General features: G+C 42.7%; 1 long non-coding RNA gene across 1 annotated transcript in view; it reads left to right on the forward strand.

The window, feature by feature from the left end:
- Positions 1-3201: 3201 nt before the first annotated feature.
- The window catches only part of LOC133258507 (uncharacterized), a 222690-nt gene continuing 203064 nt past the window's right edge, over positions 3202-22827 (forward strand). Inside the window, exon 1 of the long non-coding RNA XR_009740057.1 lies at positions 3202-3580. This is a non-coding gene — a long non-coding RNA (uncharacterized LOC133258507). The remainder of the gene's footprint in view (positions 3581-22827) is intronic.

A 22827-nucleotide genomic window follows, 5' to 3' on the forward strand; every position in this document is an offset into this window, starting at 1 on the left:
TGAATATTCCTCCTCCAACCTTGACGATGGGCAGATGAATAGATCAAATGATTCATTTTTAGGACATTCTCCTCTAATTGAACTATATTCATCTTAGATGCTCAGATCAGTGTGACATGTCTAAAATCTAGCTATACCCACTGTTTTTTTGTTGTAAGCATAAGTCTCCTATATACAAATGAGTTCTCTTCCAATAAATCCAATTAGTTCATAAATCCAATTAGTTCGTAAGTCCAACGAAGTTAGCCCAGATAAACAACTAGCAAAATCAGTTATATAGTACTGTACTGTTATAGGTTTATAACACTTTTCACACAAATGATACACAAAAAACTAACACAAAAGTAAAGAAAACAGTTTTATTCTTACTTTGAAAAAAATTCCTTGAAAAGAGTTCCTTGAAAAATACAGTAGCACAGTACAATAGCTGGCATATGGGCTCTGGAACTCATATTTGCGTCTTTGAAAGTTCACAACTTGAAAGTTCCTATGGAGGGGACTTACTGAATACGATAAACTCAAGATAACATTGTTACTTTTCCACCCCAAATTTCTTTTTATTTTTACATCACCAGCTTATCCTTCCTCAATGGTCACAATTAAGTCCAATCAGTATCCTTCCTCCACTTCTGAGTGGTGAAAAGTCATCAAGATCAGCAAAGGCATTATTGAATATTGTTTATTCAGCAAAACAGCACATAGACTTTTTGGTTAGTTGTGGCTCTTTTATCACTTTTTCCCTTGTGTTTGTACCATTTTTAGCCTTCCCTGGCGGCTCAGTTGGTAAAGAATCTGGCTGCAATGCAGGAGACCTGCCTGAGTGCAGGAGACCTGGGTTTGAGCCCTCAGTTGGGAAGATTCCCCTGGAGAAGGACATGCAACCCACTCCAGTGTTCTTGCCTGGGAGATCCCATGGACAGAGGAGCCTGGTGAGGTATAGTCCATGGGGTTGCAAGAGTCGGACACAGACTGAACAACTAAACTTCCACATACCATATTTATACATTTTTCATCCGTCTCCTTATTCCTCTCTCTTTTACTTGACTATGTGCACTGGAGAACATGGATTCAGTCTTGACTTTCTGTCTCAGTAAAGAGAGGAGTGCCTCCCTTTCAGTGGGAGCCGGGACCATTGCGATTGAATGGTTAAAAATCTGTTCCTAATATGTTTGTCTCTTAGTACAAGTTATAAAATAAAATAGCTATGGATATTTTTCTAACTTCTGAAAATTATTTTCATTATTATGAAAAGGAATCAAATGCATGAGGTGAAGGAGGTAATAGTAATATGGGCAGACCATGCTTTCTCCACTTAAATGTGACTGTGAATATAGACATAGAGAAGGGCCTAAGATTCAGGATTTCTAAGGTGTCCTGCTGTTGGTGTCCTGGGGGCCACATTCTGAGTGGTGAGGCCCTAGGGCCTTAAGCATTCTCTGTTCTCGAATTACAAGTAATGATTGGCTTTGCCTGGCACTTACTTTTATCTTAATTGTTTTTCCAACTACTAGGATCTATTAAAAAAACATTTCCGATATTACAGGAATTAAAAATGTAGGAAGTACAAATTCTCAATAATCTTTCCTCCTAGAAACAGCTGCTGTCAACAACTTGCATATTCTTTCAAATTATATTCTAGGTATGACTATCTTTCAGGAAATGAGCTCATTCAAAACATTCTGTCTTTGCTTTTCTTGCCTTCCAATGTATTGGGGGTTTCTTTCCCCATGTAAAAACCTATAGATTTCTTCTATTTTAAGGGTGGTCCATATATGCCTTAGGTGTTATTTAGAAATATTTATGTTATTAAGAAGTATTTATGTAAACATAGCTTTTTAAATAAAAACAGCAGTATGTTTGGCAGGAGTCAATGTTACATAAATGAACAGATTAAAATAGAAGTTAGCTTGCCTGCAGATGATGCCGTGATGACACTTTTAAAGGAATGAGCAGACAGTCAAATGAGATATTCTGAAGTTAGTAAGAAGACACAATCATTTCCCCTGGTGAAATGACAGTCTCTGGAAATTTTCCTGGAGGCCTGAAGCTGGGGTATTTAAGGACAGTGATTACATATAGATATAAAGATACCCTGGGGTTTACCCAGTACCCACCACTCAGGGTCCTGAGATCATAGCTACCCTGTTGTTGTTCAGTCACTCAGTCGTGTCCAACTCTTTGCAACCCCATGGACAGGCTTCCCTTCACCATCTCCTGGAGCGTGCCCAAAATCATGTGCATCGAGTCAGTGATGCCATCCAACCATCTCATCCTCTGTTGTCCCCTTCTCCTCCTGCTCTCAGTCTTTCCCAGCATCAGAGTCTTTTCCTATGAGTCAGCTCTTTGCATCAGGTGGCCCAAGTATTGGAGCTTTAGCATCAGTCCTTTCAATGAATATTCTGTGTCGATTTCCTTTAGGATTGACTGGTTTGATCTTGCTATTCATGGGATTCTCTTAGAGTCTTCTCCAGCACTACAGTTCGAAAACATCAATTCTTGGGTGCTCAACCTTTGTTAGCAAGATAATGCTCAAAATCCTTTAAGTTAGGCTTCAATAATAGGTGAACCGAGAACTTCCAGATGTACAAGCTGGATTTAGAAAAGGCAGAGGAACCAGAGATCAAATTGCCAACATCTGCTGGATCATAGACAAAAAAGCAAGGGAATTCCAGAGCTACCCGAGGCAATGCCTGTTGCTTGTCACCCAGAAGCCAGAACTGGGGTCATGCAAACTTTCCGCCTCAGGCATATGGAGTTAGTGAGTTCCACGTATCTCCCTGGCAGCCGCTGGTTTTGCAGTGTGTGGCCTGAGCAGCTCCCCTGCCCAGGCCCTGTGACTTTCAGAGGCAGCGGCTTTCTCAGAGGGAGGAGGGTAGCCCTTCAATGGGAGGTCCGCTTTCCCCTGAGGGTGAGGCTGGTGGCCCAGGATCCCTGACCTAGACTGCAATTCACCCAGGAAACGAGGGCATTGGTGCAGAAGAACTGTTTATACAAACAATAGGCAGAATATGTACAAATGGATCTTTGCACAACAACTTAGGCTACAGGGCCACCTGTATTAGCTTGCACTGTTCACCTTTGATTCCACACCAGGAATTCACCAAGGCAAATACATGTGTCCTTTCTGTGTCTCTCACTCAACAATCAGGATTTCTGGCTAGAAGAGTCTTTAAATTTCAGTCGGAATGGGAATGAGATCTTTGCAATTCATTTGACTGACAATCTTTCCCTGATAAAAAGACTCTTCACCTCCACCCCACCCCCAGCCCCTGAATCTGGCTGGAAATATGATAGACTCAGTTAATCTTCAACAGGCAATTGCAGCCGTGTTAGATCCACTTCTCCAGGGTGATTAATCGCTGCCGTGCTTGGCAAGCGCCGAGGGAGAGAGGTTTGTGGGGAGGAAGTGGGGCACAGGCCGCAGCTGGCCCGCTGTCGTTACTGCTCAGGCCCGGCCCCTGTTCGCCCTCAACAAAGCGCAGCTGCTTCGTGTCTGTCACAATCAATGGCATGACATTTCCCAACTGGTAATTACCAGAAGGATTCCTGTTGATGCCTTTTGGAACTGCCAATCTCAAAGGTAACTTTTGGCTCCCGCCGAGTTCAGTGTGTCTGCAGGTTTGGCTTTTTATCTCCATTTTCATGCTTGAACTGAAAGGAAGGTTTGTGTGGAGACTTGCAGGCTCCTTCCCCACACCTCTATTCCTTCCCCTCACCTGTCTGCATGGAAGAACATCACAGAGGTTGGAATCCTCTGCACACACTGAAGGAGACAGTCTCGGGGTGAGCTAGGAAAGAGATGCCAAGAAACATGAATGAGAGAACCGATGCTTGTGAATGAAGCTATTTATATTTTCATCTGCAGTGGGGAAAAGTGTACAAGCCATTATTTGGGGGGACTTAATTGAAAGCCTTCCTCATAATTTGGTGTTCACCAAAGAGAAGGATTCTGAGAATTCATTGAATGCTGCAATCTAGGAAACACACTCCAAGTTGACATATCTCTGTATATTACATACAGCACCAGGATGCTATGTAATAGGTAATTTTTGAAGGAAAATAAGGATACTGACTGGGGAGCTGGGGAGCTCTAAGGGAGGGATAAATCCGTAAACCTGTCATAAAGAAATATGTGTATTCCTTCTTTTACTCACCGATGATTTATGCCAGAGGTGCCAGACACCAGGCATTGTTTCAGATGCTGAGAACTGGAAAGGTACCAGACAGAGCTGGGGGTGGGGGTGGCTTGTGAAATTGAAGTCAAGGCACACTCTCATTGTACCTGTCCTTTCTCTTCCAATCCCAGACTCTTAAACACGAACTAGTTTCCTCACTTAGCCTGTTTTGGTAATAAAAGGGCTGTTGCCTCTGAGCTTTGGAGTTAGAGTAATAATAATAATAATAAAAAAAAGACATTGAGTGTATAGATGAAGAATCCTGGCACAAGAGTATCGCTAAGATGGACAGGCAAGGAGAAATTCAGGGCAACACAGAAATTTTAAATGGTTCAGAAAATTTTAAATACGTGAAAAAGAAGAGAAGAAAAATGAAGCTTACTTGGTACAGATTTGTCGTTCAAAGAACATGGTGCTTTGACAAGAGTGCCAAGACCAAACATAGATTGGTGGCTGCTAGGGGCTGGAGGTGGTGAGGGGTGGGGAGTCCTTGTTAATGGGTTTAGGGATTCTTTTGGGGGTGATGAAATGTACAGAAATTAGATAATGGTGATGGTTGCACCTGGTTCAATTCTGAATATACTAAAAATCATTGAACTGTATACACTGAAGGGGTGAAGTTTATTGTATATGAATTCTATCTCAAGCTGTTATTAAAAAAATGATACTGGTCCAAGCTCAAATGCCACCATCTTCCTGCAAGGTAGGAAGTTAAGCACATATCCCTTCAACTGAGTCTTATTTTGGAATATCTAGTAAACTTCATTTTGTAAGGAGTGATTTTTGGAGAAGCTTGACCAAGCACATATTTTAAGGGCTAGACTTTGGTAGCTTAGGAAATGGGAGAAAGAGAGAATATCAATTACTAGAAACTATTAACATGGGGCTTCCCTGGTGGCTCAGATGGTAAAGAATCTGTCTGCAATGCAGAAGACCCAGGTTCAATCCCTGGGTCGGGAAGATCCCTTGGAGAAGGAAATGGCAACAAAGCTCCAGTGTTCTTGCCTGGAAAATCCCATGGGCAGAGGAGTCTAGTGGGCTACAGTCCATGGGGTCGCAAAGAGTTGGACATGACTGAAGTGACTGAATACACATTAATATGGTAGAATTCATATTATAAACATTTACATATGAAAAAGAAATAGATATATTATTGGTGGGAATGTAAATTGGCATAGCCACTATGGAAAATGTTATGGATGTTCCTCAGAAAACTAGAGTTACCATATGATCCAGTGATACTGGTCTGCTTAATAGACTCGAAGCTTGCTCCTCATACAACAGTGCTGATTTTTAGGGTAGAGAGAGAAAAGGTTATTCTAAAGTAGCAGCACACTGGATAAATGGAAGCCTAGCAATTTACACGGAGAAGGCAATGGCACCCCACTCCAGTACTCTTGCCTGGAAAATCCCATGGGTGGAGGAGGCTGGTAGGCTGCAGTCCATGGGGTAGCGAAGAGTCGTACACGACTGAGTGACTTCACTTTCACGCATTGGAGAAGGAAATGGCAACCTACTCCAGTATTCTTCCTTGGAGAATCCCAGGGATGGGGGAGCCTGGTGGGCTGCCATCTATGGGGTCCCACAGAGTCGGACACGACTGAAGCGACTTAGCAGCAGCAGCAGCTGCAGCAATTTACAACCTCACAGCTCTTTTATGGAATTAAAATATCAACTCAAGGGATGAGGAAATCACTTGGCCATGAGCAAAATCCAGTTTTAATTGAATTTATTCTGTGCGTGCATGCATGCCAAGTTGCTTCAGTAGTGTCTTACTCTTTGTGACCCCATGGACTGTAGCCCACCAGGCTCTTCTGTCTATAGGATTTTCCCAGGCAAGAATGCTGGAGTGGGTTGCCATGCCCTCCTTCGGGGGACCTTCCCAACCCAGGGATCAAACCCATGTCTCCTGCATTGGCAGGTTGGTTCTTTACCACTAAAGCCACCTGGGAAGGCTGAATTTATTCTGAGTTTAGAATAAATTTAGGCTTATCTTTACCTGTTAAAACACAAGATTTAGTAAAAAGTGTCTCATATCCCCTTTGCATCAAATAGTTCTCCAAAAGTACATTTAGGAAAAGAAGCATATAAATTATATATACCTTGAAATATGGATTTAAAAGCAGTCATTTAATAAATTAAAAAAATAAAAACAAAATCATTTAATTAAACACTTTGAGTTATAGTCGACCATTATATTTTAGAATTAATGCCTTTCAATTGTAGATTTCCCCACTTTTTTCTTCTGAGATACCTAACAAATGAGTAGAATTGGTTGAGTTTCTCCAAGACAGCTTTTCAAGCATTCTTTTGAGTTCCTCTCTTGTAGTCTCTCTTTAAAAAACTGTACGTGTTTATTTATTTGTTTATGGCCACATCATGTCTTAGTTGTGGCACACAGCCTCAGTAGTTGCCTTGAGGCATGTGGATCTTAGTTTCCCTGCTGCTGCTGCTGCTAAGTCGCTTCAGTCGTGTCCGACTCTGTGCGACCCCATAGATGGCGACCCACCAAGCTCCCCCGTCCCTGGGATTCTCCAGGTAAGAACACTGGAGTGGGTTGCCATTTCCTTCTCCAATGCATGAAAGGGAAAAGTGAAAGTGAAGTCGCTCAGTCGTGCCTGACTCTTAGTGACCCCATGGACTGCAGCCCACCAGGCTCCTCTGTCCATGGGATTTTCCAGGCAAGAGTACTGGAGTGGGTGCCATTGCCTTCTCCTTAGTTTCCCTACCAAGGATCAAACCTGCTTCCCTTGCATTGGAAGACAGACTCAACACTGGACCACCTGGGAAGTCCTCTCCCAGGGTCTTTATTAAAGCACGTTTAACTTTAGCCAGGTCTAAGACACATCATTTTCTCTCCTGCCATCACTGTGGATCACTTAAGGAAAAAGGTGTTTGAACAATGAACCATGCTGTCTTTCTGCTTGGGCATTTGAGCTCCCCTGTTGCTTAAGGACCATTCACATCTTTCCAGGCTTCAGACTCAGTGTAGTCTTCATAAAAAACTGAAATTGTAGTGAAATAAATCATAAAAAGATCTGTTTACTTTAGATCAGATATGGAGAAACTACTGATACGTAGTCATTAAGGTGAGTGGAAGTAAACATCCTCTTAACTAGCTGGGATAAAGAAAGTTCACAGTCATTTCTCTTGTTCCTTATCTCTTTTTCAATGAGGTGTCACCAAATGGCAGAGACTGGAATGTGGCCGCTTCCCCTGCTATGTGTTCACGGGCAGATCTGTATCAGTTGCTTTTAGGTCTAGCTTTCCTGTTGTTTAACTATGTGATGAAATAACTAGTGGTAACTTATTTAATCAATACCTCCCCTTGCTATGCTTTGAGTGTAATGAAAACCAGCTTTATAAAAGTATTGGGAACTGATTGCATCTTTTCCCCTTCCTTCTCTTACTAGTGACCTTCTGTCATTAGAGTTCAATTTTCCTATGAAAATCATGCTGCTGAGTTAAGAGTTATGCAGAATGAGAGATGACCTCACAGGCATGGTTTATCACACTATTGGGCACATTTTATAGGGCTTTTCCAAAAGCACGTTGCATCTAATTATAAAGTGTTCTGTAGGATCAAACTGTACTTTAATATTGGTACAGTGCCTTTCATGTATAAAGAGAAACTATCATATAACTTCAAATATTGACACCACCACAACAGATTGGCTGGTTTGCAAATCAGGTGGCAATAACTATAGATAAAAGGCACAATACAAAGAATGAAGCGCACTACATACAGCAAATCCTTTATTTAGATTTGACAAAAAGTAATGGTCAGGAAGAAATTTTACATGAACATTACGAAGGCATGCTTGAACTTTTCTTTGACATGACATTAATTAGAGAAACGCCTAGTGATAAAGGCAAATATATGTTGCACATTCATATAAGCAACTGGTTTGCAAAAACAAGTTTGTGGCTATTGAGCACAAAACCTGCTGGAATGTCTTTTAAAAATTTTATTTATTTACTTATTTATTTTTCAGTGTGTTAGATCTTCATTGCTGTGTAGGCTTTTCTCTGGTTGAGATAAGTTGGGGCTACTCTAACCTTAGTGCGCAGGCTTCTCACTGCAGTGGCTTCTCTGCTGTTGCGGATGGGCTCTAGGGCTCGAGGGCTTCAGTAGTGCAGCTTGCGGGCTCTAGAGCGCAGGCTCAATAGTTGTGGTGCTCGGGCCTAGTTGCTCGGCAGCATGTGGGATCTTCTCAGATCAGGGATTGAACCCGTGTCTCCTGCATTGGTAGGCAGATTCTTTACCACCGAGCCACCAGGGAAGCCCTGCTGGAAAAATCTGAATGATAATATTCTTCCTCCTGGTAAAATGGGTTGTTAATCAATGTAATTGTTCCAATAAATTAATTTCACTCCATAGTTACTTTTGTTTATAAAAACTTCTATAAGAGCCTTTCTACAGTTTTATTGGATACATTAGAACACACATTTTGAAAGGCAGTGTGCCCGGAACTGTGGAGAGAGCCGTGTGTTACATCACAGTTGTATCTCTAGAGGAAGAAGGACAACAATCCATTGTGACCAACACCAAAACATTTATTCTTTGGAGCTATATTCAGAGTGATATGGTGGGAGTATTGAGGAAATATCCAACTCCTATAGGAGAACAAGGGCTTCCTAGGTGGCTCAGCAGTGAAGAATCCGCCCATGATGCAGGAGATGCGGGTTTGATCCCCACATCAGGAAGGTCCCCTGGAGAAGGAGGTGGCAACCCACTCCAGTATTCTTGCCTGGAGAATCCCATGGACGGAGGAACCTGGCGGGCTGCAGTCCCTGAGGTTGCAAAGAGTTGGACACGACTGAGCAACTAAACAGCAGTGGGCAAACGAATGTAGGTAGATTTTTCAGAGAACACGTGCTGCCCTTCACCCTCACTTGGAATCCTCATATCCTGCCTCTCCCACCTGAGGGTTATGTCAGACTCTTCTAAAGACAGTCTTTCCCTTTGTCAAAGTATTCCAACATCCCTCCCTGCTGCATTCATCAGAATCTTGGAGGTAGAATCTTCAGCCATACTTAAAAGATACTTCTAGATCTTTCCTCTTTCTTTACAGACCTGTGTGTGTATGTAAGTCGTTTCAGTCTTGTCTGACTCTTTATGACTCCATAGACTGTAGCCCCGGAGAAGGCAATGGCACCCCACTCCAGTACTCTTGCCTGGAAAATCCCATGGATGGAGGAGCCTGGTGGGCTGCAGTCCATGGGGTCGCTAAGAGTCGGACACGACTGAGCGACTTTACTTTCCACTTTCATGCATTGGAGGAGGAAATGGCAATCCACTCCAGTGTTCTTGCCTGGAGAACCCCAGGGATGGGGGAGCTGGTGGGCTGCCGTCTGTGGGGTCGCACAGAGTCGGATACAACTGAAGCAACTTAGCAGCAGCAGCAGCAGCAGACTGTAGCCCACCAGGCTCCTCTGTCCCTGGGATTCTCCAGGCAAGAATATTGGAGTGGGTTGCCATGCTCTCCTCTCTTTATAGACAACAGGACTAAATTTTGTTTTTCTTTTCAAAATTAATACAGTCTTGGCCTTTTTCCACGTACATCTGCTGGGGTGTTGTGTCATGGAGCAGGGAGTCGGGGAGGGGGGAAGCTGAGGAGAGGTCAGAGATTTCCCATGGAAATAGTTTCAGATGTTTTTTTTCTTTTTAATGATTTTTTAAAATAGAGGTGTTTGTCTGTGTCCTTGGAGAAATCAAGGAAAAAAGTTTCTGAGAAATTTTGCTGAGGACTTCCTTGACTGCTTTTGTCCAGACTTTCTGTATGATTCTCCAGGCCTCTGTATTGTTTTCACTAATGGTTTGTGGTTAATTCCTAAGAAAGCCAAATATAAATGGACTGAAAGCCAGCAAAACAAGACTAAGTCCTAAAATTCAACCTAATGGCATAAGGATGATGGTTCTACTTAAGCAAATTCTTACCAAGGACAAAAAGATTATTTATGTTATGCCAAACCACTTCAACTCTCCATGGAAGAGTAGCACAAAGGAGTCATCCCCATGGAACATGAGCTGCACATGATCACACGTTCCCTCCTGACCACAGGAAGTTAGTGCAGCCATTTCTAGAGTACTTAATGGAAGAGAGTTGTTAGACTAATCTCCTTTGCAATTGTAACTTCAGTCCAGAGGCTTGATGTAATAGGATTCCTTGAAAAGAAACAATCTGATTGTCCACAACTTAATACAGGAGGATTTTATAAAGTAAATTCCAAATAGCATGAAATAATGCCTACCAAACATCAATGCTCCACTTGAAAATCCTCAGGTGCTGGTTTGTTTCTGGAGACATCTTTTGAAAAGTAGCTTTATCAAGGTGTATTGTACAAAGAATTTTCACCCATAAGTGTTCAGTTTAGTGACTTAAATTCCCTTGTGTCTGTTTGTAGGAGGGATCTGCTCCTACTCCCAGTAGCCTAGGTGATTACTGATCTGCTTTATGTTTCTCTAAATTTCCCTTTTGTGGACATTATATTAATGGATTCATACAATGTGTGGTCTTTTGTCTGTGCCTTTGACATAATATACTGTTTACTATAATGGTATACATGTATGGGATAGCATGCATCGGTAGTTTATTTTGATTGCTTTGTAGTTTTCCATGTTTTGTGTATGCATGGAATCTCAAGTAAAGAATGCATACTCATTGTTTTGTTGGAATATAATTGACATATACGTTTTGTACAAAGAGTGTCAAATTCTCAGTGTCTCTCTCTTCAGCATAGAAACACTGTAGTAGCTTCTCAATGGCAGGAAAAACAAAACAAAACCCCCAAGGGTCTCTTTTACTGACGATTAGCATTTTTGGAAAGACTGGTTTATAACAGCAAAATGGAAGGGTGGAAATTGTTTTTGTGTGTGTCCTCTTCCTTCCTCTTCTTGACTTGGTATCCTGGAATCCTGGAATCAGTGAACCCCATTAAATTCCATGCTAAAATTTGTTAACATTTTTTCCCTGGGGGAGAAGATCCATAGATAAACAGATTCTCAAATGGTCTGTTAACTGAAACGATTTAGGAGCCAATCTTAGTGTTCTATCTTTACCCTCTTTCCATCTCACTCACCTATTTCTTTGGAAAACACTTTCATGGCTTCATAACTTTAACTACCAGCAGGTAGGTTGCTTGGAAGAACCCTGATAGAAATTTTATTATCTAAATCATGGGCCATATGAACGTTTTCAGTGTATTTAGAAAAAGAAGCCATCCTTTTCTAAGCATGAGCTGCTGCTGCTGCTAAGTCACTTCAGTCGTGTCCGACTCTGTGTGATCCCATAAATGGCAGTCCACCAGGCTCTGCTGTCCCTGGGATTTTCCAGGCAAGAACACTGGAGTGGGTTGCCATTTCCTTCTCCAGTGCATGAAAGTGAAAAGCAAAAGTGAAGTCGCTCAGTCGTGTTAGACTGTCAGCGACCCCATGGACCGCAGCCTTCCAGGCTCCTCCGTCCATGGGACTTTCCAGGCAAGAGTACTGGAGTGGGGTTCCATTACCTTCTCCGAAGCATGAGCAGGGGATATGAAGTTTGTGTCCCTTCTTACCTTTATCTCTCTACCTTAAACTTTAGCCTCAAACTTTCCCCTCCAAAGGCACAGATGCCTGGAAACTTGTCTTTCCATTTTTTCTCCATCCATCACCTTTCACCATTTACATCTGTCGCATTGAGGCTGAAAACCACTGCACCTTCCTCAGCACTTCCCACATGCACATACAGTAAGTACTTACGCATGCTTGGTTGTTTAGTCATGTCTGACTCTTTGCAGTCCCATAGACTGTAGCCCACCAGGCTCCTCTAGGCATGGAATCTATCCATGGAATTCTCTAGGCAAGAATACTGGAGTGGGTTGCTATTTCCTCCTCCAGGGGATCTTCCCAATCCAGGGATGGAATCTGTGTCTCCTGCATCTCCTATATTGCAGTCAGATTCTTTGCCTGCTGAAGGAAGCCCCACACATGTAGTAAATGACACCAATTTTATTCACTATATTAAATTTATCAAGTACCTTTTATTTAGTTACTTTTTATTTTTAATTGGAGGACAATTGCTTTACAGTGTGTGTTGGTTTCTGCTGTACAACAATGCAAATCAGCCATATATCCCATCCCTCTTGAGCCTTCCTCCCCCTCCCATTTCACCTCTCTAGGTCATCACAGAGCACCAGGCTGGGCTCCCTGTGTTATATATCGGATTCCCACTAGCTATCTGTTTTGCACATGTAGTGTATATACGTCAGGGCTACTTTCTCAATTCAACCTGCCCTCTCCTTCCGCCGTTGTGTCCACGAGTCTCTTCTCTCCATCTGCGAATGACACCAATTTTAAATACACAGTTTGATGTTTAAATGGAGAGAATGAATCCCCATGTTTAGATCACACATTCATTGGTGTACTCTTTCAGATATACCTACCTTCTAACTTCTACCTGCCTGTATTTTTTCTGTCATTTTTCTCAATCCACTGAACTCTTAACTCCAATAACTCATGGATATTTTGCTCTAAGGATTCTAGGAAATGGTCTTGGGATGTGATATTAGACAGGGATGCTTTGTTTAGGATTTACTTTCATTTCAAAAGATGGAATTACTTCCCTTCCAAAAGAATTCCCTCTGTGTGTAAGTCCAGGTCCCTTCCTCAGATTTTAAGAGAAAGCTGCCTTCCATCCTATGGATTTTTTGACAAGTAGGAATACCACAACCACTCATGCAATCAGTCAACCTAAAAAGCATTTCTGGAGATTCTAATCCTAGCAGCACTGTGCAGGGGATGTATGAAAAACGTTAAGGGGAGAAGAAGCAAAGTCAATACACCTCTACCATCTAGATGCTATTATGGATGTCCAGGTTAACCTCTAAGGCTTTTTTTTTTTTTGTTTTTGGCAGTTTTCTTTTAAATTGAAGTATAGTTGATTTACAATGTTGTGTTAATTTTACAGCAAAATGATTCAGTTACACACAAACACACACATATATTTGTTGTTCAGTCACTAAGTCATGTCCAACTCTTTGTGACCCCACAGACTGCAGCACAATAAGCCTCCCTGTCCCTCACCATCTCTGGAGTTTGCCCAAGTTAGCGTCCATTGAGTTGGTGATGTTATCCAACCATCTCATCCTCTGCTGCTTTCTTGTATGTGTGTGTGTGTGTGTATACACATATACACACATACACATATATATACACAAAATATGCTGTCCCATTATGGTTTATCACAGAATATTGAATATAGCTCTCTGTGCTCTATAGTAGGACCTTGTTGTTGATCCATCCTATATATGCTAGTTTGCATCTGGTAACCCCAAACTCCCACTCCATCCCCTCACCATCTCTCCTCCCCCTTGGCAATCACAAGTCTTTAACCTCCAAGTCTTGACCCATTTCCTGAACTCCACCTGACTATAACTGCCTGATGGATAGCTCCATCTGCACACTCTCAAGACACTTCAGGCACCACACAGCCCCAGTTGAACATCTCATCTTGCCTTCATAATGGCTCCTCCACCTTCACATGTCATCTTAATGAGTGGGACCAACATCCAATGGTCTCAGTTTCTTCTCTCCACCCATATTTAATGGTCAGAAATCTCTGTCATATATGGCCCCTCTTCTGCATCCTCACTGCCACTTCCTTATCTTGGGTCTGCCTTTTCTCTTGGTTAGGTTCTGCAGGAGTATCCCAACTGATCTTGCCACTGCCAGACCTGCTATCCGAAGTCTATCCCCACCCAGCTGCCACCATGCTCTCAGGCTTCAGCGCCTTCACTGCATCCCATTGCCCGGGTTAAGTGGAAACCCTGATACATGTAGGGCTCCTATGCAATGTGGCCCCAGCTTCTCTTTCTGGTTCACCATCTATTGACTTTCCTCACCAAGCACTGAGTTCCAACTAACCCCGGCATCTCCACCATCCCCCAAGTGTCATTCCTTCTCCTATGTCATGTTTTCACAAATTCTAAAGAACTAACAGTATATTGTCTTGTTGTCTGTTCTCTGTGTTTGGCATTCTCCCCATCCTCAGCCCCTCATCCTGTCCTTTCTGTTTGCCAGACCATCTCTAACTCCACAAGTCCCTGTCTAACTAGACCTCTCTTTTGCACTCCCCTGCCCCACCCCCATCTCCAGGAACATTTAGGGAACATTTCTTCCATATGTATCTTCCAAGTTCCTTTTCCTCTGTGGATATTGTTTCTCCATCTCATTTGCTCCGTGGGGTCCTGGAGACATTTTATGTCTCCATTGTAGGCATTGAAGGTTTTCCCTAAATACTGAATGAATGAATAATGAAGTTTGCAAAGAGTGTGGTAATCATAGCTTGCCTTACTCATTTTACTAACGAGGAAATTGGGACCCAGTGGAATTAGGCCTGCAGAATTAGAAGCAGGTTCTGGAACAGAACCAAGGTGTTTTGACTTAATTGAATGCGCCTTCCCTATGCAGCGTGCCATAGTTGATTTGATGGATTTCTAAGGCAAGAATCTTTAGTTTTAGTGACAAAATATAACTTGGGAGGACAAGGAGATTTGTTGGTGGAACAAGAAAGGAAACAGTTTATTTCACAGTTTATCATATTCTATTAATTCTATTTATTATATTCAATTAATCTTTGCATCAGAGTCAAAAACATATGAAGGTGATTGGAAGAAAGCAATGATGCTGTCCCAGAGAATGATTCTAATAAAAAAATAATAGCACTTTATCCAAACCGATCACTTAGTCCTGGGTACTTTAGAAAAATTCCTTCTCTTAAGCTCTAAAATAAGTGAGGTGTGGAAACTTCACAGATCCCCAGGGATCAATGTTTGGCTGAGGGACTGGCCATGAGAGGAACAGGAAAGCAGTATTTCTTTTGACAAGGAGCCAAGCACATGTTTCATTATGCTGGGATCCCTGTCTGAAGCAAGTGACTCAACTGAAACTATTCAGCTTTGGAAAGACGCTGTAGTTTTTGTTTAGATTTTCATGAAAATTTGAAATGCATACAGTCAAAAAGAAGTCTGGAGAGAAGAGCCACGATTAATATTTTATTTTTAAAAGGCGATGCTCAGAATTGGGGTACATATTGTGGACAGGAAAAGATAGAACTTAAGGTATTTGTTTTATTCAGAGTAGAAACAGCTAAAAATCAGTGTAATGTGGTAGGGAAATAATCAGTTTCAAATAGTTCTTTTTTTAAAAAAATAAGAATGCTCAGATTTATTGATCACTTTTGTTGTGCTGGTTGCTGTGCATATATACAAAAATTGATTACTTACTCTCATTTAATCACAGAGTAACCTACAAAACAGAGAAGCTAGGCATCTTGCTAAATTACAGATTTAGGAAGTGGTTGAGATAGGATCCATCTTAGGTCCTCATGACTCTGGAGTCTGAATCTTTACGTTCCATTTAAAAACTGCTTAGACCCCTAAAACTGAAAATTATCAGAGAGATTCAAATTCAGATCAAAAGAATTTCTAGTAAAAACCTCCAACTACCAGCACATATCCATACATAAAGCAACTTAATATTTTTAACAGAGGGAAGATCAAAAAGGTTTATCAGAAAACATGAGTTACACCCAACATATTTGAGAAAAAACTTTTTTGTTCTTCTCTTTTTTTTAAAATTTATTTTCTAATTGAAGGATAATTGCTTTACAGAATTTTGTTGTTTTCTGCCAAATATCAACGTGAATCGGTCGTAGGTAGTTCTTTGAAGAGAATGTGTCATTTACCTTACTAAATTGAGAAAGACACAGATTATATGAGAGGTACAGATTATATCTGAGAGGTAGATTTGGGGAATTGAAATTAATTTTAAAACTCACATCTTTGGGAGAATGATGAATTTCCATGCCGCCAGCTGAGTTGTTGATAGAAGGGACCAGTGACTTCATATTGGGAACCAGCTGTTGTTCTTTAAGAGGATGGGGAGGAGGGAATTGCGGGGAATTTATGCTGGGGCTGAAGGTGGTATGGGGGCAGGGGGACCAAGCTGAGACCACAGAAGAAGGTAGAAGCTGGTCTGGGCTGCTGAGGTCTAAAAGGAGAGATGCCAACAGGCTTCCAAGAGGAAGGAAGAAGGATTGGGAAACTGCAGAGAGCATGCTTATGGGAATTATCCCTGGAAATGATTTCTAAGGTTATGGAAGAATGGAAATCTGCTGTACTCTCTACTCTATATGTAGAAGAGCTTTGTTGAGATGGTAGAAAAATCAGGCAGGGTTAATTTTTCTGTCTTGTTCATAGCTAAAGTCTCTTTTTATATTTTCTAAGATCATGTGTTCTAGGGCATCTTCTGGTTTCATTACTTCTCCAACAGTTGCTTGGAGCACTTAGGTTGGTTCTACCTACAGCTGCCTGGAATAAACTCAGCTTGGGCTTGGGGGCAAGCTCTTTCTCTCTGGCCATTTATTCCATCACTGACCCTAACTTCATTAGCTCCCTCATTACCCAGTCATCTCACATTCACCCCTTCTCATGGTGTGAAATTTTCATCCTCTCTTGTCCTACTCTACCCACAGTCTTCACTTACTCACTTTCTTTAGGAACTTCTCTACATCTAAGGAGACCAGGCTGGGTCTAACAAAGTGCTCTCTCAGTTTGTGGTATTGTTGCTGTTCAGTCACGAAGTCATGTCTGACTCTTTGCGACCCCATGAACTGCAGCAGGCCAGGCTTCTCTGTCCATCACTATCTCCCTGAGTTTGCTCAGACTCATGTCCATTGAGTCAATCGTGCCATTGCAATGTCACTCATTCCAAACAATGCTGTGTGTGTATGCTATGTTGCTTCAGTCATGTCCGACTCTCTGAGACCCTCTAGACTATAGCCTGCCAGGCTCCTCTGTCCATGGGACTCACCAGGAAAGAATACTAGAATGGAACGCCATTCCCTCCTCCAGGGGATCTTCCCAACCCAGGGATTGAACCCGTGTCTCTTACATCTCCTGCATTGGCAGGTGGGTTCTTTACCACCTAGGAAGCCCCAGGTAATGTCTTTGCCCATTGGAAATGTAAGAGTGACTCTAGTGGTTGTAGGCTCAGGTATCAGGAGGTCCTGCAGGTGGGTATTTTGGGGACTGGAACCTGAGGAAATGAAAGAGGGACAGAAAACCTTCCCGAAACATTTTTAAAAGGCAAAATTCTAATGAAGAATTATAATAAGAAAATAAGTGTGAAGAGTTGCTGGGCACCTTTCATGGCAAATGTTCATTACTAGCATTCCATACTTTGGCCACCTAATGTGAAGAGCTGACTCATTGGAAAACACCCTGATGCTGGGAAAGATTGAAGGCGGGAGGAGAAGGGGACGACAGAGGATGAGATGGATGGATGGCATCACTGACTCAATGGACATGAGTTTAAGCAAACTCCAGGGGACAGGGAAGGACAGGGAAGCCTGGTGTGCTGCAGTTCACGGGGTCACCAAGAGTCAGACGCGAGTGACTGACTGAGCAACAACAACAATCAGCGTTCCTGCCAGAGTAGAGTCCCAGAGAGGGAGGCACTGAGGAATTTGCAGTTGAATATCTTCCTTCAGGCCCTTTAGCACCTTCTAAAGATTTCATAAATCAAGGAACATGCCATGGTGTGCTGAAGGGATAAGTGTTTGAGAGGTGATGAAGTTTACTTAGAGAATTTCAAGTTCAGTTTTATTTGAACTCAAGCTGTGAATGGACCTACAGTGCTGAGTATCCTTCTGGGCCTGTTTAAATAGTAGCTCCAATTCCCTTCTCCAGCAGTCTGGCTCGTCACCCAGTGAGCGCGACAAATGCTGATCTGTCCTGCCTGGGGCCCTGCCCTGGGACAGGCCACCAGTCTGAACTCCTTGAAACCTAATCCTTCAAGCACCAGCTCAAGTCACGCTCTTGCCATGAAGTTTTTCTTGACAACTCCAGGGCCCACGGGTCCTTCCCGCCTTTGAAGTTAGAGGCGCTTGTTGGCATTACGTTATTAATTTAGCCTTTCAAGTATGTGTGGCTAGGAGATTTTTGCCCACTAGAAATTCTGGGGGCTGCAGCTGCTTGAGGGAAGAATGACCTTTCCAGTGGCTGCCTGGTGAGGGCGGTCACTCATGGTGAGGGCTGTCTGGTAAGGGTGGTCACTCATGGAGAACAGAGTGAGAACGGGCTTCAAGAGGACAAAGGAAGAAAACAGAGAACACAGCATGGGGTGAAGGGAATTCCCTGGAATCCCCTGGATGACAGAGAATAGGACAGGAGAGTAGGACAGAATATAAGTGGCTTCTCTCAGTGAGAGCTTTCTGGGGGGAGAAAGAAATGGATACCTAGAAATGAGGAGCAAAACAAGTGTTTTTGTTTTGTTTTTTCATGGTACTGCCAGGATGTAGTTTAGTCTTAGAGTTGCTCTTGTCTTTCTGTTCATTTCTTCATGTCTATGGCCATCACATCTTGACTGAATTTCCTTTATGAGCTAGGCACTGTTTAGGTCTGGAAATGGAGAGAATAAGATATATTCTGATAGGAAAGATAGACAATAAGGACAAGGAAAGTAGAAACAAATGAGATGATGCCAACTATTATTAGATCTATGAAGAAAAGAGAATAGGGGGATATGACAGACTGTGATTTTGTCCAGCTTTCATATAGATTTCTTATATACGGTTTATTTATTCTTCCAAAGTAGATGGGACTGCCCAGGATTCTGCCTTAGGCATCCTGTTACTCTTCATTCTTCCCACCTTATATGTTACTGTGCCCAGTCATTCAGTCATGTTTGACCCTTTGTGACCCCATGGACTATAGCCTGTCAGGTTCCTCTGTCCATGAGATTATCCTGGCAAGAATACTGGAATGGGTTGCCATTTCCTCCTCCAGGGCATCTTCCTGGCCCAGGGACCGAATATGAGTCTCTGTATCTCCTGCATTGGCAGGTGGATTCTTTCCCACCGCACCATCTGGGAAGCCCCTATGCCTTACTAGTTAGTCCTTATTTCAAATATATGAATGAAGAGAGAGCTCTGTTATGGGACAACTGCTGTTTTTGGATTTCTTCTCCTTTCTTGTGCCACAGATGCTTTTGGAAGTTGGATGAAACCTATAGCTACCTTCTCAGAATAATAGTTTCAAATATGCACAAAACAAAATACCTGAGATTCCTGTGGAAACTCATAGGTACAGTCTACAGTCCTCTGATCCCAGACTGATAAATCCCTGAGAGGTGATATAAGTATTATCTGCAGGAAGTCTTGTGAAGGAGAAGCTTCACTTTGGAGATCATGGCTCTTTTTATTTCCACAATATGGACTGAATACTGATGAAAGCGAACTACGTCGAACGTTTAGGGGAAAGGCATGCCAAAGAGCCTTCAGTACTGAGCAACCAGGTGAAGCTGAGTTAATAAAACAGAAGTCCAGAATAAATGACAGATCACTGGTCTGGTGGACTCCTAGCCAAGCTGTGGGTTCCCTGGTGGCTCAGATGGTAAAGACTCTGCCTGCAATGCAGGAGACCCAGATTCGCTCTCTGGGTTGGGAAGATCTCTTGGAGGAGGGCATGGCAACCCGCTCTAGTATTCTTGCCTGGAGAATTCCATGGTCAGAGGAGTCTAGTGGGCTGTAGTCCATGGGGTCACAAAAGAGTCTGATATGACTGAGTGACTAACACTTTCACTTTTTAGTTTTCACTTGACCAGGCACCAGGGCCCTAGATTAGAGCATGAAGTATGCACCCTGGGAGGAAAATCGCCTCACCAGAAATAATTTCACTCTGCCCAGGTTGAGAGGGTGGGAGCCACCAGGCTCAGGCAGGATGGAACGTGCCTGGAGCTAGTCTGCAGAGAACCCGCACAGATGGGCCAGAAGGACTAAGTGACCTGGAGTTTCAGACCAGGGCCCCGAGAGGAAATGTGAGCACCAGCCTGGGTCTACAAGCTGAGGCAAAGGATGCAAGTCACCAGCTCTCAGGCTTTCCCAGGAGCCCCATTGTAGGGGAATTCCCAGCCAAATTACAGGGTATTTAGAAACAGCTTTTCCATAGCCTTGTGCTGTCGACTGGGGTTTCCTCTTTGAATTTAACTTGGAGGACTCAGCAAGGCATAGGGTAGCAGCAAAGCTGCATGCCTTGGGGCTTCTGACTCCCAGAAAGCAGGAAGAGAGGGTGGCGGCATCCACTCTGCCCTCTCCATCTTTTATTTTTTTTGTCTCCTATGGCTGGTCTTCAATGGGTTGTGACCCACAATGATACCATACTCAACACATTCAAGGTTGATCTTATCATCTTCCAGCATTCCTTCGTTGGCTTATGATAACATTCTTTCCCAAGTTACATTAATTAAAAAAACAATGGTGCTTTTAAACACCTTTTCCTTTATGGTTTGCCATATGCAAGCCCCATGGTTCACACATTTAAAACAGATCTCCTATCTTCCTTTTTCAAGAGCAGCAGCTCTTGAGAAGAACATTATCTTATGTCTACATTTCTACCCAAGCCTTTCAACTGAGTTTCCATTTTTTTTTTCACATTAAAATCCTACATTTCTTACCCTGGGACCCCTATACCCTTCCCTTCAGGAAACATACAAACTACCCAAAATGATTAAGATTCTTTGTGTTAATTTTTCCCCCTTTGCTCATAGGTCCTATTTTCTTCTTTCCATGCCTAGTGACTTTTGCTTAAATGCCAAATATTGTGAATTTTATGGTGTGGAATACAGATTTATTTATTTTTTTTGGTACCACTTTAAATATTTCTGGGCTTTGCTCTGGGGTGCAATTAGTTGGTTGGCATCAGTTTGATCCTTTTGAGGCTTGCTTTTAAGCATCCTTAGGCAGGTCCAGAGTAGCTTGTAGTCTGTGTCTAATTTGGCAGCACTGCTCAGGTAATATGGGCTTCCCTGGAGGCTCAGATGGTAAAGGATCCGCCTGCAGTGTCAGAGACCTGGGTTTGATCCCTGGGTTGGGAAGACCCCCTGGAGAAGGGAATGGCTACCCACTCCAGTATTCTTGCCTGGAGAATCCCATGGACAAGTAATACCCTTCTGAAGGCTCTCCTCCTTGCCCCTTGTAGGATGAAGTCTTTTCATTCTGGTTGGCAGGAAAAGGGAGCTCTTCCTAAACCTGGGGGAACTTGAGGGTTGTTCCTCCTGCTTCTTTCAGGTGGCTCTTTGGCCTCAGTAGTTTCCTTATGTGCTTGCTCTTCAGGGCTCAAGCAGGAAACCTCTGTGGATTTCTGAGCTCTTCCTCTCTCTGCACCTCTCTCCTCTACAGGTCTCTGCCCTGCTCACTCTAGCTGGCCTGGTCTCCTCATTTTCAGCTGTGCCCTTGACTCAACTGAAAGTCACTCAGTCGTGTCCAACTCTTTGCAATCCCAGGGAATAGTCCATGGAATTCTCCAGGCCAGAATACTGGAGATGGTAGCCGTTCTCTTCTCCAGGGGATCTTCCCAACCCAGGGATGGAACCCAGGTCTCCAGCGTTGCAGGTGGATTCTTTACCAGCTGAGCCACAAGAGGAGCCCCAGATTCTATCAAACTCTGTTGGGGTTTCTTGTCCCTCAGTTGTGTTCAAAAACCCTTTTGAGGCTTGAGGCAATAGTGAGCTGGGCCACTTATGGGACTCACCCTGTTTAGCTTCTCTCAAAGCTTAATGTCTTACACTACCTGCTGTCCACAATCTGAAAAAGTGTTGTGTATTTTTGTATGCTTTTTTTCTTTTGAAAATTAAGGCAGGTAGGTAAATGCAGTCCTTATTACTCTAGCAGGGTTAGGTGACCAGAGTCTAAATCAATACCTTTATAATGAGATCACATTTCATCTACCTATCTTTATCTACTACTTTTTTTTTCTTTTGGTTTGAATTATATTTTACTTGGATTTTTTTATTTACTTGTATACTCAGCCCAGCAGGATAAACATACCATGTATCTTTGGATGGTTTCAAAAAAGTGTCAATCCATTTCCCTTGAAGATAATATCTAGTAGATAAACAAGTGCTCCAAAAATGCCAGACAGAGTAGTATTCACATGTGAAAGTACATATTTATCCTTTAAAATACATGTAGAGGGACTTGGCCGCTGGTACAGTAGATAAGAATCCACCTGCCAACACAGGGGTCGTGGGTTCTATCCCTGGTCCTGAAGCCCTCGGGCCCTGGAGACAACAAGAGAAGCCACCGCTATGAGAAGCCCGTGTACCACAGTGAAGAGTCACTCTCAGCTCACTGTGATTGTGCAGCAATGAAGACCCAGCACAACTGAAAATAAATCAGTACATGTAGAATGAAACCAATTTGATATCTTCATATGGTAGGGTGAAGGACAGATATTGGGTGAGAACTAAACTTCCTCACACAGTTCTTATTAATATCCACACCTCTGTCTTACTGTACCCTATACATCCCCTCATTCAGCAGATGCTTGCTAAATATTAGACCAATCACAGGGGCAAAGGGAGTGGCCGCAGACCTCCTTGTGGTTTTCTGAGTATCATTAGTACATGGGTACCTTCCAGCCCTAATGGCGACTGAGGTTTCTTACAGTTGAGATGTTAAATTTACCATAACTCATATTTTAATAACAGTATTAAGACAAGATTCACTCAGTTCTACAATGATCTGTGAGCTTAAGCCGGCAATGATCCAATATCTGAGGTTTACACTTCTAGACTAAAGGAGAATGTTCTTAGAGTACAGATAAATCAGGC

This window comes from Bos javanicus, chromosome 12, assembly GCF_032452875.1.
Source record: "Bos javanicus breed banteng chromosome 12, ARS-OSU_banteng_1.0, whole genome shotgun sequence".
In the NCBI taxonomy this organism is placed as follows: Eukaryota; Metazoa; Chordata; class Mammalia; order Artiodactyla; family Bovidae; genus Bos; species Bos javanicus.